We start from the raw sequence: 18,747 nt of genomic DNA, 5'->3' as shown, positions 1-18,747 counted from the left end.
AGAAAGAAAGTCTGAATTATGAGTTTATATTGCAATTCTGGCTTTAATGCTCACAATTGTAAGTTTATATCATCCATTTTTGAGAAAGAAAGCCTCAATTATGAGTTTATATTGCAATTCTGGCTTTAATGCTCACAACTGGAAGTTTATATCATCCATTGTTGAGAAAGAAAGCCTGAATTATCAGTTCATATTGCAATTCTGGCTTTATTTCTCACAATTGTGAGTATATGTTATCCATTTTTGAGAAAGAAAGTCTGAATTATGAGTTCATATTGCAATTCTGGCTTTATTGCTCACAATTGTAAGTTTATATCATCCATTTTTGAGAAAGAAAGCCTGAATTATGAGTTTATATTGCAATTCTGGCTTTAATGCTCACAATTGTAAGTTTATTTCATCCATTTTTGAGAAAGAAAGCCTGAATTATTAGTTTATATTGCAATTCTGGCTTTAATGCTCACAATTGTAAGTTTATATCATCCATTTTTGAGAAAGAAAGCCTGAATTATGAGTTTATATTGCAATTCTGGCTTTAATGCTCACAATTGTAAGTTTATATCATCCATTTTTGAGAAAGAAAGCCTGAATTATGAGTTTATATTGCAATTCTGGCTTTAATGCTCACAATTGGAAGTTTATATCATCCATTGTTGAGAAAGAAAGCCTGAATTATGAGTTTATATTGCAATTCTGGCTTTAATACTCACAATTGTAAGTTTATATCATCCATTTTTGAGAAAGAAAGCCTGAATTATGAGTTTATATTGCAATTCTGGCTTTAATGCTCACAATTGGAAGTTTATATAATCCATTGTTGAGAAAGAAATCCTGAATTATCAGTTCATATTGCAATTCTGGCTTTACTTCTCACAATTGTGAGTATATATCATCAATTTTTTGAGAAAGAAAGCCTGAATTATGAGTTTATATTGCAATTCTGGCTTTATTTCTCACAATTGTGAGTATATATCATCCATTTTTGAGAAAGAAAGCCTCAATTATGAGTTTATATTGCAATTCTGGCTTTATTTCTCACAATTGTGAGTATATATCACCCATTTTTGAGAAAGAAAGCCTGAATTATGAGTTTATACTGCAATTTTGGCTTTATTTCTCACAATTGTGAGCATATATCACTAATTTTTGAGAAAGAAAGCCTGAATTATGAGTTTATATTGCAATTCTGGCTTTATTTCTCACAATTGTAAGTTTATGTTTTCCATTTTTGTGAAAGAAAGCCTGAATTATGAGTTTATATTGCAATTCTGGCTTTATTTCTCACATATGTGAGTATATGTCATCCATTTCTGAGAAAGAAAGCCTGAATTATGAGTTTATTTTGCAATTCTAGGTTTATTTCTCACAATTGTGAGTTTATGTTATCCATTTTTGAGAAAGAAAGCCTGAATTATGAGTTTATATTGCAATTCTGGCTTTATTTCTCACAATTGTGAGTTTAAGTTATCCGTTTTTGAGAAAGAAAGCCTGAATTGTGAGTTTATATTGCAATTCTGGCTTTAATGCTCACAATTGGAAGTTTATATCATCCATTGTTGAGAAAGAAAGCCTGAATTGTGAGTTCATATTGCAATTCTGGCTTTACTTCTCACAATTGTGAGTATATATCATCAATTTTTTGAGAAAGAAAGCCTGAATTATGAGTTTATATCGCAATTCTGGCTTTATTTCTCACAATTGTGAGTTTATGTTATCCATTTTTGAGAAAGAAAGTCTGAATTATGAGTTTATATTGCAATTCTGTCTTTATTTCTCACAATTGTGAGTATATATCACCAATTTGTGAGAAAGAAAGCCTGAATTATGAGTTCATATTGCAATTCTGGCTTTATTTCTCACAATTGTGAGTATATATCATCCATTTCTAAGAAAGAAAGCCTGAATTATGAGTTTATATTGCAATTCTGGCTTTATTTCTCACAATTGTGAGTATATATCACCCATTTCTGAGAAAGAAAGCCTGAAATATGAGTTTATATTGCAATTTTGGCTTTATTTCTCACAATTGTGAGTATATATCATCCATTTTTGAGAAAGAAAGCCTCAATTATGAGTTTATATTGCAATTCTGGCTTTATTTCTCACAATTGTGAGTATATATCACCCATTTCTGAGAAAGAAAGTCTGAATTATGAGTTTATATTGCAATTTTGGCTTTATTTCTCACAATTGTAAGTTTATATCATCCATTTTTGAGAAAGAAAGCCTGAATTATGAGTTTATATTGCAATTCTGGCTTTATTTCTCACAAATGTGAGTATATGTCATCCATTTCTGAGAAAGAAAGCCTGAATTGTGAGTTTATTTTGCAATTCTGGCTTATAAACTCACAATTGTAAGTTTATTTCATCCATTTTTGAGAAAGAAAGCCTGAATTATGAGTTTATATTGCAATTCTGGCTTTAATGCTCACAATTGTAAGTTTATATCATCCATTTTTGAGAAAAAAAGTCTTAATTATGAGTTTATATTGCAATTCTGGCTTTATTTCTCACAATTGTGAGAATATATCATCCATTTTTGAGAAAGAAAGCCTGAATTATGAGTTTATATTGCAATTCTGGCTTTAATGCTCACAATTGTAAGTTTATATCATCCATTTTTGAGAAAGAAGGCCTCAATTATGATTTTATATTGCAATTCTGGCTTCATTTCTCACAATTGTGAGAATATATCATCCATTTTTGAGAAAGAAAGCCTGAATTATGAGTTTACTTTGCAATTCTGGCTTAATTTCTCACAATTGTGAGAATATATCATCCATTTTTGAGAAAGAAAGCCTGAATTATGAGTTTATATTGCAATTTTGGCTTTATTTCTCACAATTGTAAGTTTATATCATCCATTTTTGAGAAAGAAAGCCTGAATTATGAGTTTATATTGCAATTCTGGCTTTATTTCTCACAAATGTGAGTATATGTCATCCATTTCTGAGAAAGAAAGCCTGAATTGTGAGTTTATTTTGCAATTCTGGCTTATAAACTCACAATTGTAAGTTTATTTCATCCATTTTTGAGAAAGAAAGCCTTAATTATGAGTTTATATTGCAATTCTGGCTTATAAACTCACAATTGTAAGTTTATATCATCCATTTTTGAGAAAGAAAGCCTGAATTATGAGTTTATATTGCAATTCTGGCTTTAATGCTCACAATTGTAGGTTTATAGCATCCATTTTTGAGAAAGAAAGCCTCAATTATGAGTTTATATTGCAATTCTGGCTTTAATGCTCACAACTGGAAGTTTATATCATCCATTGTTGAGAAAGAAAGCCTGAATTATCAGTTCATATTGCAATTCTGGCTTTATTTCTCACAATTGTGAGTATATAGTATCCATTTCTGAGAAAGAAAGTCTGAATTATGAGTTTATATTGCAATTCTGGCTTTAATGCTCACAATTGTAAGTTTATATCATCCATTTTTGAGAAAGAAAGCCTCAATTATGAGTTTATATTGCAATTCTGGCTTTAATGCTCACAACTGGAAGTTTATATCATCCATTGTTGAGAAAGAAAGCCTGAATTATCAGTTCATATTGCAATTCTGGCTTTATTTCTCACAATTGTGAGTATATGTCATCCATTTATGAGAAAGAAAGCCTGAATTATGAGTTTATATTGCAATTCTGGCTTTATTTCTCACAATTGTGAGTTTATGTTATCCATTTTTGAGAAAGAAAGTCTGAATTATGAGTTTATATTGCAATTCTGGCTTTATTTCTCACAATTGTGAGTATATATCATCCATTTCTAAGAAAGAAAGCCTGAATTTTGAGTATATATTGCAATTCTGGCTTTATTTCTCACAATTGTGAGTTTATGTTATTCATTTTTGTGAAAGAAAGCCTGAATTATGAGTTTATATTGCAATTCTGGCTTAATTTCTCACAATTGTGAGTATATATCACCCATTTCTGAGAAAGAAAGCCTGAATTGTGAGTTTATATAGCAATTCTGGTTTTATTTTTCACAATTGTGAGTATATATCATCAATTTTTTGAGAAAGAAAGCCTGAATTATGAGTTTATGTTGCAATTCTGGCTTTAATGCTTACAATTGTAGGTTTATATCATCCATTGTTGAGAAAGAAAGCCTGAATTATGAGTTTATATTGCAATTCTGGCTTTAATGCTCACAATTGTAAGTTTATATCATCCATTGTTGAGAAAGAAAGTCTGAATTATGAGTTTATATTGCAATTCTGGCTTTATTTCTCACAATTGTGAGTATATATCATCCATTTCTGAGAAAGACACCTGAATTATGAGTTTATATTGCAATTCTGGCTTTATTTCTCACAATTGTGAGTTTATGTTATCCATTTTTGAGAAAGAAAGTCTGAATTATGAGTTCATATTGCAATTCTGGCTTTATTGATCACAATTGTAAGTTTATATCATCCATTTTTGAGAAAGAAAGCCTGAATTATGAGTTTATATTGCAATTCTGGCTTTAATGCTCACAATTGTAAGTTTATTTCATCCATTTTTGAGAAAGAAAGCCTGAATTATTAGTTTATATTGCAATTCTGGCTTTAATGCTCACAATTGTAAGTTTATATCATCCATTTTTGAGAAAGAAAGCCTGAATTATGAGTTTATATTGCAATTCTGGCTTTAATGCTCACAATTGTAAGTTTATATCATCCATTTTTGAGAAAGAAAGCCTGAATTATGAGTTTATATTGCAATTCTGGCTTTAATGCTCACAATTGGAAGTTTATATCATCCATTGTTGAGAAAGAAAGCCTGAATTATGAGTTTATATTGCAATTCTGGCTTTAATACTCACAATTGTAAGTTTATATCATCCATTTTTGAGAAAGAAAGCCTGAATTATGAGTTTATATTGCAATTCTGGCTTTAATGCTCACAATTGGAAGTTTATATAATCCATTGTTGAGAAAGAAATCCTGAATTATCAGTTCATATTGCAATTCTGGCTTTACTTCTCACAATTGTGAGTATATATCATCAATTTTTTGAGAAAGAAAGCCTGAATTATGAGTTTATATTGCAATTCTGGCTTTATTTCTCACAATTGTGAGTATATATCATCCATTTTTGAGAAAGAAAGCCTCAATTATGAGTTTATATTGCAATTCTGGCTTTATTTCTCACAATTGTGAGTATATATCACCCATTTTTGAGAAAGAAAGCCTGAATTATGAGTTTATACTGCAATTTTGGCTTTATTTCTCACAATTGTGAGCATATATCACTAATTTTTGAGAAAGAAAGCCTGAATTATGAGTTTATATTGCAATTCTGGCTTTATTTCTCACAATTGTAAGTTTATGTTTTCCATTTTTGTGAAAGAAAGCCTGAATTATGAGTTTATATTGCAATTCTGGCTTTATTTCTCACATATGTGAGTATATGTCATCCATTTCTGAGAAAGAAAGCCTGAATTATGAGTTTATTTTGCAATACTAGGTTTATTTCTCACAATTGTGAGTTTATGTTATCCATTTTTGAGAAAGAAAGCCTGAATTATGAGTTTATATTGCAATTCTGGCTTTATTTCTCACAATTGTGAGTTTAAGTTATCCGTTTTTGAGAAAGAAAGCCTGAATTGTGAGTTTATATTGCAATTCTGGCTTTAATGCTCACAATTGGAAGTTTATATCATCCATTGTTGAGAAAGAAAGCCTGAATTGTGAGTTCATATTGCAATTCTGGCTTTACTTCTCACAATTGTGAGTATATATCATCAATTTTTTGAGAAAGAAAGCCTGAATTATGAGTTTATATCGCAATTCTGGCTTTATTTCTCACAATTGTGAGTTTATGTTATCCATTTTTGAGAAAGAAAGTCTGAATTATGAGTTTATATTGCAATTCTGTCTTTATTTCTCACAATTGTGAGTATATATCACCAATTTGTGAGAAAGAAAGCCTGAATTATGAGTTCATATTGCAATTCTGGCTTTATTTCTCACAATTGTGAGTATATATCATCCATTTCTAAGAAAGAAAGCCTGAATTATGAGTTTATATTGCAATTCTGGCTTTATTTCTCACAATTGTGAGTATATATCACCCATTTCTGAGAAAGAAAGCCTGAATTATGAGTTTATATTGCAATTTTGGCTTTATTTCTCACAATTGTGAGTATATATCATCCATTTTTGAGAAAGAAAGCCTCAATTATGAGTTTATATTGCAATTCTGGCTTTATTTCTCACAATTGTGAGTATATATCACCCATTTCTGAGAAAGAAAGTCTGAATTATGAGTTTATATTGCAATTTTGGCTTTATTTCTCACAATTGTGAGCATATATCACTAATTTCTGAGAAAGAAAGCCTGAATTATGAGTTTATATTGCAATTCTGGCTTTAATGCTCACAATTGTAAGTTTATATCATCCATTTTTGAGAAAGAAAGCCTGAATTATGAGTTTATATTGCAATTCTGGCTTTATTTCTCACAATTGTGAGTTTATGTTATCCATTTTTGTGAAAGAAAGCCTGAATTATGAGTTTATATTGCAATTCTGGCTTTATTTCTCACAAATGTGAGTATATGTCATCCATTTCTGAGAAAGAAAGCCTGAATTGTGAGTTTATTTTGCAATTCTGGCTTTATTTCTCACAATTGTGAGTTTATGTTATCCATTTTTGAGAAAGAAAACCTGAATTGTGAGTTTATATTGCAATTCTGGCTTTATTTATCACAATTGTGAGTTTAAGTTATCCATTTTTGAGAAAGAAAGCCTGAATTGTGATTTTATATTGCAATTCTGGCTTTATTTCTCACAATTGTAAGTTTATATCATCCATTTTTGAGAAAGAAAGCCTAAATTATGAGTTTATATTGCAATTCTGGCTTTAATGCTCACAATTGTAAGTTTATATCATCCATTTTTGAGAAAGAAAGTCTTAATTATGAGATTATATTGCAATTCTGGCTTTATTTCTCACAACTGTGAGAATATATCATCCATTTTTGAGAAAGAAAGCCTGAATTATGAGTTTTTATTGCAATTCTGGCTTTAATGCTCACAATTGTAAGTTTATATCATCCATTTTTGAGAAAGAAAGCCTGAATTATGAGTTTATATTGCAATTCTGGCTTTATTTCTCACAATTGTGAGTTTATGTTATCCATTTTTGTGAAAGAAAGCCTGAATTATGAGTTTATATTGCAATTCTGGCTTAATTTCTCACAATTGTGAGTATATATCATCAATTTTTAGAAGAAAGAAAGCCTGAATTATGAGTTTATATTGCAATTCAGGCTTTATTTCTCACAATTGTAAGTTTATATCATCCATTTTTGAGAAAGAAAGCCTGAATTATGAGTTTATATTGCAATTCTGGCTTTATTTCTCACAATTGTGAGCATGTATCATCAATTTTTTGAGAAAGAAAGCCTGAATTATGAGTTTATATTGCAATTCTGGCTTATAAACTCACAATTGTAAGTTTATTTCATCCATTTTTGAGAAAGAAAGCCTGAATTATGAGTTTATATTGCAATTCTGGCTTTAATGCTCACAATTGTAAGTTTATATCATCAATTTTTGAGAAAGAAAGTCTGAATTATGAGTTTATATTGCAATTCTGGCTTTATTTCTCACAATTGTGAGTATATATCATCCATTTCTGAGAAAGAAAGCCTGAATTGTGAGTTTATATTGCAATTCTGGCTTTATTTCTCACAATTGTGAGTATATATCATCAATTTTTTGAGAAAGAAAGCCTGAATTCTGAGTTTATATTGCAATTCTGGCTTATAAACTCACAATTGTAAGTTTATTTCATCCATTTTTGAGAAAGAAAGCCTGAATTATGAGTTTATATTGCAATTCAGGCTTTATTTCTCACAATTGTTAGTTTATGTTATCCATTTTTGAGAAAGAAAGTCTGAATTATGAGTTTATATTGCAATTCTGGCTTTATTTCTCACAATTGTGAGTATATATCATCAATTTTTTGAGAAAGAAAGCCTGAATTCTGAGTTTATATTTCAATTCTGGCTTATAAACTCACAATTGTAAGTTTATATCATCCATTTTTGAGAAAGAAAGCCTCAATTATGAGTTTATATTGCAATTCTGCCTTTAATGCTCACAACTGGAAGTTTATATCATCCATTGTTGAGAAAGAAAGCCTGAATTATCAGTTCATATTGCAATTCTGGCTTTATTTCTCACAACTGTGAGTATATATCATCCATTTCTGAGGAAGAAAGCCTGAATTATGAGTTTATATTGCAATTCTGGCTTTATTTCTCACAATTGTGAGTTTATGTTATCCATTTTTGTCAAAGTAAGCCTAAATTATGAGTTTATATTGCAATTCTGGCTTTATTTCTCACAATTGTGAGTATATATCATCCATTTCTGAGAAAGAAAGCCTGAATTATGAGTTAATTTTGCAATTCTGGCTTTAATGCTCACAATTGTAAGTTTATATCATCCATTTTTGAGAAAGAAAGCCTCAATTATGAGTTTATATTGCAATTCTGGCTTTAATGCTCACAATTGTAAGTTTATATCATCCATTTTTGAGAAAGAAAGCCTCAATTATGAGTTTATATTGCAATTCTGGCTTTAATGCTCACAACTGGAAGTTTATATCATCCATTGTTGAGAAAGAAAGCCTGAATTATCAGTTCATATTGCAATTCTGGCTTTATTTCTCACAACTGTGAGTATATATCATCCATTTCTGAGAAAGAAAGCCTGAATTATGAGTTTATATTGCAATTCTGGCTTTATTTCTCACAATTGTGAGTTTATGTTATCCATTTTTGTCAAAGTAAGCCTAAATTATGAGTTTATATTGCAATTCTGGCTTTGTTTCTCACAATTGTGAGGATATATCATCCATTTTTGAGAAAGAAAGCCGGAAATATGGGTTTAAATTGCAATTCTGGCTTTATTGCTCACAATTGCGGGTTTATATCATCCATTCCTGAGAAAGAAAGCCTGAATTATGAGTTCATATTGCAATTCTGGCTTTATTTCTCACAATTGTGAGTATATATATGACCCATTTCTGAGAAAGAAAGCCTGAAGTATAAAAATTATATTGCAATTCTGGCTTTATTTCTGACAATTGTGAGTATATATCATCCATTTCTGAGAAAGAAAGCCTGAATTATGAGTTTATATTGCAATTATGGCTTTATTTCTCACAATTGTGAGTTTATGTTATCCAATTTTGAGAAAGAAAGCCTAAATTATGAGTTTATATTGTAATTCTGGCTTTATTGCTCACAATTGCTAGGTTATATCATCCATTTCTGAGAAAGAAAGCCTGAATTATGAGTTTATATTGCAATTCTGGCTTTATTTCTCACAATTGTGAGTATATATCACCCATTTCTGAGAAAGAAAGTCTGAATTATGAGTTTATATTGCAATTCTGGCTTTATTTCTCACAATTGTGAGTATATATCATCCACTTCTGAGAAACAAAGCCTGAATTATGAGTTTATTTTGCAATTCTGGCTTAATTTCTCACAATTGTGAGTATATATCACCCATTTTTGTGAAAGAAAGCCTGAATTATGAGTTTATATTGCAATTCTGGCTTAATTTCTCACAATTGTGAGTATATATCACCCATTTCTGAGAAAGAAAGCCTGAATTGTGAGTTTATATAGCAATTCTGGTTTTATTTTTCACAATTGTGAGTATATATCATCAATTTTTTGAGAAAGAAAGCCTGAATTATGAGTTTATGTTGCAATTCTGGCTTTAATGCTTACAATTGTAAGTTTATATCATCCATTGTTGAGAAAGAAAGCCTGAATTATGAGTTTATATTGCAATTCTGGCTTTAATGCTCACAATTGTAAGTTTATATCATCCATTGTTGAGAAAGAAAGTCTGAATTATGAGTTTATATTGCAATTCTGGCTTTATTTCTCACAATTGTGAGTATATATCATCCATTTCTGAGAAAGACACCTGAATTATGAGTTTATATTGCAATTCTGGCTTTATTTCTCACAATTGTGAGTTTATGTTATCCATTTTTGAGAAAGAAAGTCTGAATTATGAGTTCATATTGCAATTCTGGCTTTATTGCTCACAATTGTAAGTTTATATCATCCATTTTTGAGAAAGAAAGCCTGAATTATGAGTTTATATCGCAATTCTGGCTTTAATGCTCACAATTGTAAGTTTATTTCATCCATTTTTGAGAAAGAAAGCCTGAATTATTAGTTTATATTGCAATTCTGGCTTTAATGCTCACAATTGTAAGTTTATATCATCCATTTTTGAGAAAGAAAGCCTGAATTATGAGTTTATATTGCAATTCTGGCTTTAATGCTCACAATTGTAAGTTTATATCATCCATTTTTGAGAAAGAAAGCCTGAATTATGAGTTTATATTGCAATTCTGGCTTTATTTCTCACAATTGTGAGTATATATCATCAATTTTTTGAGAAAGAAAGCCTGCATTCTGAGTTTATATTGCAATTCTGGCTTATAAACTCACAATTGTAAGTTTATTTCATCCATTTTTGAGAAAGAAAGCCTGAATTATGAGTTTATATTGCAATTCTGGCTTTAATGCTCACAATTGTAAGTTTATATCATCCATTTTTGAGAAAGAAAGTCTTAATTATGAGTTTATATTGCAATTCTGGCTTTATTTCTCACAATTGTGAGAATATATCATCCATTTTTGAGAAAGAAAGCCTGAATTATCAGTTCATATTGCAATTCTGGCTTTACTTCTCACAATTGTGAGTATATATCATCAATTTTTTGAGAAAGAAAGCCTGAATTATGAGTTTATATTGCAATTCAGGCTTTATTTCTCACAATTGTGAGTTTATGTTATCCATTTTTGAGAAAGAAAGCCTGAATTATGAGTTTATATTGCAATTATGGCTTTATTTCTCACAATTGTGAGTTTATGTTATCCAATTTTGAGAAAGAAAGCCTAAATTATGAGTTTATATTGTAATTCTGGCTTTATTGCTCACAATTGCTAGGTTATATCATCCATTTCTGAGAAAGAAAGCCTGAATTATGAGTTTATATTGCAATTCTGGCTTTATTTCTCACAATTGTGAGTATATATCACCCATTTCTGAGAAAGAAAGCCTGAATTATGAGTTTATATTGCAATTCTGGCTTTATTTCTCACAATTGTGAGTATATGTCATCCATTTATGAGAAAGAAAGCCTGAATTATGAGTTTATATTGCAATTCTGGCTTTATTTCTCACAATTGTGAGTTTATGTTATCCATTTTTGAGAAAGAAAGTCTGAATTATGAGTTTATATTGCAATTCTGGCTTTATTTCTCACAATTGTGAGTATATATCATCCATTTCTAAGAAAGAAAGCCTGAATTGTGAGTATATATTGCAATTCTGGCTTTATTTCTCACAACTGGAAGTTTATATCATCCATTGTTGAGAAAGAAAGCCTGAATTATCAGTTCATATTGCAATTCTGCCTTTATTTCTCACAATTGTGAGTATATATCATCCATTTCTGAGAAAGAAAGCCTGAATTATGAGTTTATATTGCAATTCTGGCTTTATTTCTCACAATTGTGAGTATATATCACCCATTTCTGAGAAAGAAAGCCTGAATTATGAGTTTATATTGCAATTCTGGCTTTATTTCTCACAATTGTGAGTATATATCACCCATTTCTGAGAAAGAAAGCCTGAATTATGAGTTTATATTGCAATTCTGGCTTTATTTCTCACAATTGTGAGTATATATCATCCATTTCTGAGAAAGAAAGCCTGAATTATTAGTTAATTTTGCAATTCTGGCTTTATTGCTCACAATTGCGGGTTTATATCATCCATTCCTGAGAAAGAAAGCCTGAATTATGAGTTTATATTGCAATTCTGGCTTTATTTCTCACAATTGTGATTATATATCATCCATTTCTGAGAAAGAAAGCCTGAATTATGAGTTTATATTGCAATTATAGCTTTATTTCTCACAATTGTGAGTTTATGTTATCCATTTTTGAGAAAGAAAGCCTAAATTATGAGTTTATATTGTAATTCTGGCTTTATTGCTCACAATTGCTAGGTTATATCATCCATTTCTGAGAAAGAAAGCCTGAATTATGAGTTTATATTGCAATTCTGGCTTAATTTCTCACAATTGTGAGTATATATCATCCACTTCTGAGAAAGAAAGCCTAAATTGTGAGTTGATATTGCAATTCTGGCTATATTTCTCACAATTGTGAGTATATATCATCATTTTTTTGAGAAAGAAAGCCTGAATTATGAGTTTATATTGCAATTCTGGCTTTAATGCTCACAATTGTAAGTTTATATAATCCATTTTTGAGAAAGAAAGCCTGAATTATGAGTTTATATTGCAATTCTGGCTTTAATGCTCACAATTGTAAGTTTATATCATCCATTTTTGAGAAAGAAAGTCTTAATTATGAGTTTATATTGCAATTCTGGCTTTATTTCTCACAATTGTGAGAATATATCATCCATTTTTGAGAAAGAAAGCCTGAATTATCAGTTCATATTGCAATTCTGGCTTTACTTCTCACAATTGTGAGTATATATCATCAATTTTTTGAGAAAGAAAGCCTGAATTATGAGTTTATATTGCAATTCAGGCTTTATTTCTCACAATTGTGAGTTTATGTTATCCATTTTTGAGAAAGAAAGCCTGAATTATGAGTTTATATTGCAATTATGGCTTTATTTCTCACAATTGTGAGTTTATGTTATCCAATTTTGAGAAAGAAAGCCTAAATTATGAGTTTATATTGTAATTCTGGCTTTATTGCTCACAATTGCTAGGTTATATCATCCATTTCTGAGAAAGAAAGCCTGAATTATGAGTTTATATTGCAATTCTGGCTTTATTTCTCACAATTGTGAGTATATATCACCCATTTCTGAGAAAGAAAGTCTGAATTATGAGTTTATATTGCAATTCTGGCTTTATTTCTCACAATTGTGAGTATATGTCATCCATTTATGAGAAAGAAAGCCTGAATTATGAGTTTATATTGCAATTCTGGCTTTATTTCTCACAATTGTGAGTTTATGTTATCCATTTTTGAGAAAGAAAGTCTGAATTATGAGTTTATATTGCAATTCTGGCTTTATTTCTCACAATTGTGAGTATATATCATCCATTTCTAAGAAAGAAAGCCTGAATTGTGAGTATATATTGCAATTCTGGCTTTATTTCTCACAATTGTGAGTTTATGTTATTCATTTTTGTGAAAGAAAGCCTGAATTATGAGTTTATATTGCAATTCTGGCTTAATTTCTCACAATTGTGAGTATATATCACCCATTTCTGAGAAAGAAAGCCTGAATTGTGAGTTTATATAGCAATTCTGGTTTTATTTTTCACAATTGTGAGTATATATCATCAATTTTTTGAGAAAGAAAGCCTGAATTATGAGTTTATGTTGCAATTCTGGCTTTAATGCTTACAATTGTAAGTTTATATCATCCATTGTTGAGAAAGAAAGCCTGAATTATGAGTTTATATTGCAATTCTGGCTTTAATGCTCACAATTGTAAGTTTATATCATCCATTGTTGAGAAAGAAAGTCTGAATTATGAGTTTATATTGCAATTCTGGCTTTATTTCTCACAATTGTGAGTATATATCATCCATTTCTGAGAAAGACACCTGAATTATGAGTTTATATTGCAATTCTGGCTTTATTTCTCACAATTGTGAGTTTATGTTATCCATTTTTGAGAAAGAAAGTCTGAATTATGAGTTCATATTGCAATTCTGGCTTTATTGCTCACAATTGTAAGTTTATATCATCCATTTTTGAGAAAGAAAGCCTGAATTATGAGTTTATATCGCAATTCTGGCTTTAATGCTCACAATTGTAAGTTTATTTCATCCATTTTTGAGAAAGAAAGCCTGAATTATTAGTTTATATTGCAATTCTGGCTTTAATGCTCACAATTGTAAGTTTATATCATCCATTTTTGAGAAAGAAAGCCTGAATTATGAGTTTATATTGCAATTCTGGCTTTAATGCTCACAATTGTAAGTTTATATCATCCATTTTTGAGAAAGAAAGCCTGAATTATGAGTTTATATTGCAATTCTGGCTTTATTTCTCACAATTGTGAGTATATATCATCAATTTTTTGAGAAAGAAAGCCTGCATTCTGAGTTTATATTGCAATTCTGGCTTATAAACTCACAATTGTAAGTTTATTTCATCCATTTTTGAGAAAGAAAGCCTGAATTATGAGTTTATATTGCAATTCTGGCTTTAATGCTCACAATTGTAAGTTTATATCATCCATTTTTGAGAAAGAAAGTCTTAATTATGAGTTTATATTGCAATTCTGGCTTTATTTCTCACAATTGTGAGAATATATCATCCATTTTTGAGAAAGAAAGCCTGAATTATCAGTTCATATTGCAATTCTGGCTTTACTTCTCACAATTGTGAGTATATATCATCAATTTTTTGAGAAAGAAAGCCTGAATTATGAGTTTATATTGCAATTCAGGCTTTATTTCTCACAATTGTGAGTTTATGTTATCCATTTTTGAGAAAGAAAGCCTGAATTATGAGTTTATATTGCAATTATGGCTTTATTTCTCACAATTGTGAGTTTATGTTATCCAATTTTGAGAAAGAAAGCCTAAATTATGAGTTTATATTGTAATTCTGGCTTTATTGCTCACAATTGCTAGGTTATATCATCCATTTCTGAGAAAGAAAGCCTGAATTATGAGTTTATATTGCAATTCTGGCTTTATTTCTCACAATTGTGAGTATATATCACCCATTTCTGAGAAAGAAAGCCTGAATTATGAGTTTATATTGCAATTCTGGCTTTATTTCTCACAATTGTGAGTATATGTCATCCATTTATGAGAAAGAAAGCCTGAATTATGAGTTTATATTGCAATTCTGGCTTTATTTCTCACAATTGTGAGTTTATGTTATCCATTTTTGAGAAAGAAAGTCTGAATTATGAGTTTATATTGCAATTCTGGCTTTATTTCTCACAATTGTGAGTATATATCATCCATTTCTAAGAAAGAAAGCCTGAATTGTGAGTATATATTGCAATTCTGGCTTTATTTCTCACAACTGGAAGTTTATATCATCCATTGTTGAGAAAGAAAGCCTGAATTATCAGTTCATATTGCAATTCTGCCTTTATTTCTCACAATTGTGAGTATATATCATCCATTTCTGAGAAAGAAAGCCTGAATTATGAGTTTATATTGCAATTCTGGCTTTATTTCTCACAATTGTGAGTATATATCACCCATTTCTGAGAAAGAAAGCCTGAATTATGAGTTTATATTGCAATTCTGGCTTTATTTCTCACAATTGTGAGTATATATCACCCATTTCTGAGAAAGAAAGCCTGAATTATGAGTTTATATTGCAATTCTGGCTTTATTTCTCACAATTGTGAGTTTATGTTATCCATTTTTGTCAAAGTAAGCCTGAATTATGAGTTTATATTGCAATTCTGGCTTTATTTCTCACAATTGTGAGTATATATCATCCATTTCTGAGAAAGAAAGCCTGAATTATTAGTTAATTTTGCAATTCTGGCTTTATTGCTCACAATTGCGGGTTTATATCATCCATTCCTGAGAAAGAAAGCCTGAATTATGAGTTTATATTGCAATTCTGGCTTTATTTCTCACAATTGTGATTATATATCATCCATTTCTGAGAAAGAAAGCCTGAATTATGAGTTTATATTGCAATTATAGCTTTATTTCTCACAATTGTGAGTTTATGTTATCCATTTTTGAGAAAGAAAGCCTAAATTATGAGTTTATATTGTAATTCTGGCTTTATTGCTCACAATTGCTAGGTTATATCATCCATTTCTGAGAAAGAAAGCCTGAATTATGAGTTTATATTGCAATTCTGGCTTAATTTCTCACAATTGTGAGTATATATCATCCACTTCTGAGAAAGAAAGCCTAAATTGTGAGTTGATATTGCAATTCTGGCTATATTTCTCACAATTGTGAGTATATATCATCATTTTTTTGAGAAAGAAAGCCTGAATTATGAGTTTATATTGCAATTCTGGCTTTAATGCTCACAATTGTAAGTTTATATAATCCATTTTTGAGAAAGAAAGCCTGAATTATGAGTTTATATTGCAATTCTGGCTTTAATGCTCACAATTGTAAGTTTATATCATCCATTTTTGAGAAAGAAAGTCTTAATTATGAGTTTATATTGCAATTCTGGCTTTATTTCTCACAATTGTGAGAATATATCATCCATTTTTGAGAAAGAAAGCCTGAATTATCAGTTCATATTGCAATTCTGGCTTTACTTCTCACAATTGTGAGTCTATATCATCAATTTTTTGAGAAAGAAAGCCTGAATTATGAGTTTATATTGCAATTCAGGCTTTATTTCTCACAATTGTGAGTTTATGTTATCCATTTTTGAGAAAGAAAGCCTGAATTATGAGTTTATATTGCAATTATGGCTTTATTTCTCACAATTGTGAGTTTATGTTATCCAATTTTGAGAAAGAAAGCCTAAATTATGAGTTTATATTGTAATTCTGGCTTTATTGCTCACAATTGCTAGGTTATATCATCCATTTCTGAGAAAGAAAGCCTGAATTATGAGTTTATATTGCAATTCTGGCTTTATTTCTCACAATTGTGAGTATATATCACCCATTTCTGAGAAAGAAAGTCTGAATTATGAGTTTATATTGCAATTCTGGCTTTATTTCTCACAATTGTGAGTATATGTCATCCATTTATGAGAAAGAAAGCCTGAATTATGAGTTTATATTGCAATTCTGGCTTTATTTCTCACAATTGTGAGTTTATGTTATCCATTTTTGAGAAAGAAAGTCTGAATTATGAGTTTATATTGCAATTCTGGCTTTATTTCTCACAATTGTGAGTATATATCATCCATTTCTAAGAAAGAAAGCCTGAATTGTGAGTATATATTGCAATTCTGGCTTTATTTCTCACAATTGTGAGTTTATGTTATTCATTTTTGTGAAAGAAAGCCTGAATTATGAGTTTATATTGCAATTCTGGCTTAATTTCTCACAATTGTGAGTATATATCACCCATTTCTGAGAAAGAAAGCCTGAATTGTGAGTTTATATAGCAATTCTGGTTTTATTTTTCACAATTGTGAGTATATATCATCAATTTTTTGAGAAAGAAAGCCTGAATTATGAGTTTATGTTGCAATTCTGGCTTTAATGCTTACAATTGTAGGTTTATATCATCCATTGTTGAGAAAGAAAGCCTGAATTATGAGTTTATATTGCAATTCTGGCTTTAATGCTCACAATTGTAAGTTTATATCATCCATTGTTGAGAAAGAAAGTCTGAATTATGAGTTTATATTGCAATTCTGGCTTTATTTCTCACAATTGTGAGTATATATCATCCATTTCTGAGAAAGACACCTGAATTATGAGTTTATATTGCAATTCTGGCTTTATTTCTCACAATTGTGAGTTTATGTTATCCATTTTTGAGAAAGAAAGTCTGAATTATGAGTTCATATTGCAATTCTGGCTTTATTGCTCACAATTGTAAGTTTATATCATCCATTTTTGAGAAAGAAAGCCTGAATTATGAGTTTATATTGCAATTCTGGCTTTAATGCTCACAATTGTAAGTTTATTTCATCCATTTTTGAGAAAGAAAGCCTGAATTATTAGTTTATATTGCAATTCTGGCTTTAATGCTCACAATTGTAAGTTTATATCATCCATTTTTGAGAAAGAAAGCCTGAATTATGAGTTTATATTGCAATTCTGGCTTTAATGCTCACAATTGTAAGTTTATATCATCCATTTTTGAGAAAGAAAGCCTGAATTATGAGTTTATATTGCAATTCTGGCTTTAATGCTCACAATTGGAAGTTTATATCATCCATTGTTGAGAAAGAAAGCCTGAATTATGAGTTTATATTGCAATTCTGGCTTTAATACTCACAATTGTAAGTTTATATCATCCATTTTTGAGAAAGAAAGCCTGAATTATGAGTTTATATTGCAATTCTGGCTTTAATGCTCACAATTGGAAGTTTATATAATCCATTGTTGAGAAAGAAATCCTGAATTATCAGTTCATATTGCAATTCTGGCTTTACTTCTCACAATTGTGAGTATATATCATCAATTTTTTGAGAAAGAAAGCCTGAATTATGAGTTTATATTGCAATTCTGGCTTTATTTCTCACAATTGTGAGTATATATCATCCATTTTTGAGAAAGAAAGCCTCAATTATGAGTTTATATTGCAATTCTGGCTTTATTTCTCACAATTGTGAGTATATATCACCCATTTTTGAGAAAGAAAGCCTGAATTATGAGTTTATATTGCAATTCTGGCTTTAATGCTCACAATTGGAAGTTTATATCATCCATTGTTGAGAAAGAAAGCCTGAATTATGAGTTTATATTGCAATTCTGGCTTTAATACTCACAATTGTAAGTTTATATCATCCATTTTTGAGAAAGAAAGCCTGAATTATGAGTTTATATTGCAATTCTGGCTTTAATGCTCACAATTGGAAGTTTATATAATCCATTGTTGAGAAAGAAATCCTGAATTATCAGTTCATATTGCAATTCTGGCTTTACTTCTCACAATTGTGAGTATATATCATCAATTTTTTGAGAAAGAAAGCCTGAATTATGAGTTTATATTGCAATTCTGGCTTTATTTCTCACAATTGTGAGTATATATCACCCATTTTTGAGAAAGAAAGCCTCAATTATGAGTTTATA

This window comes from Garra rufa, unplaced genomic scaffold (assembly GCF_049309525.1).
Source record: "Garra rufa unplaced genomic scaffold, GarRuf1.0 hap1_unplaced_002, whole genome shotgun sequence".
Classification (NCBI taxonomy): domain Eukaryota; kingdom Metazoa; phylum Chordata; class Actinopteri; order Cypriniformes; family Cyprinidae; genus Garra; species Garra rufa.
This window is presented reverse-complemented; position numbering follows the sequence as displayed.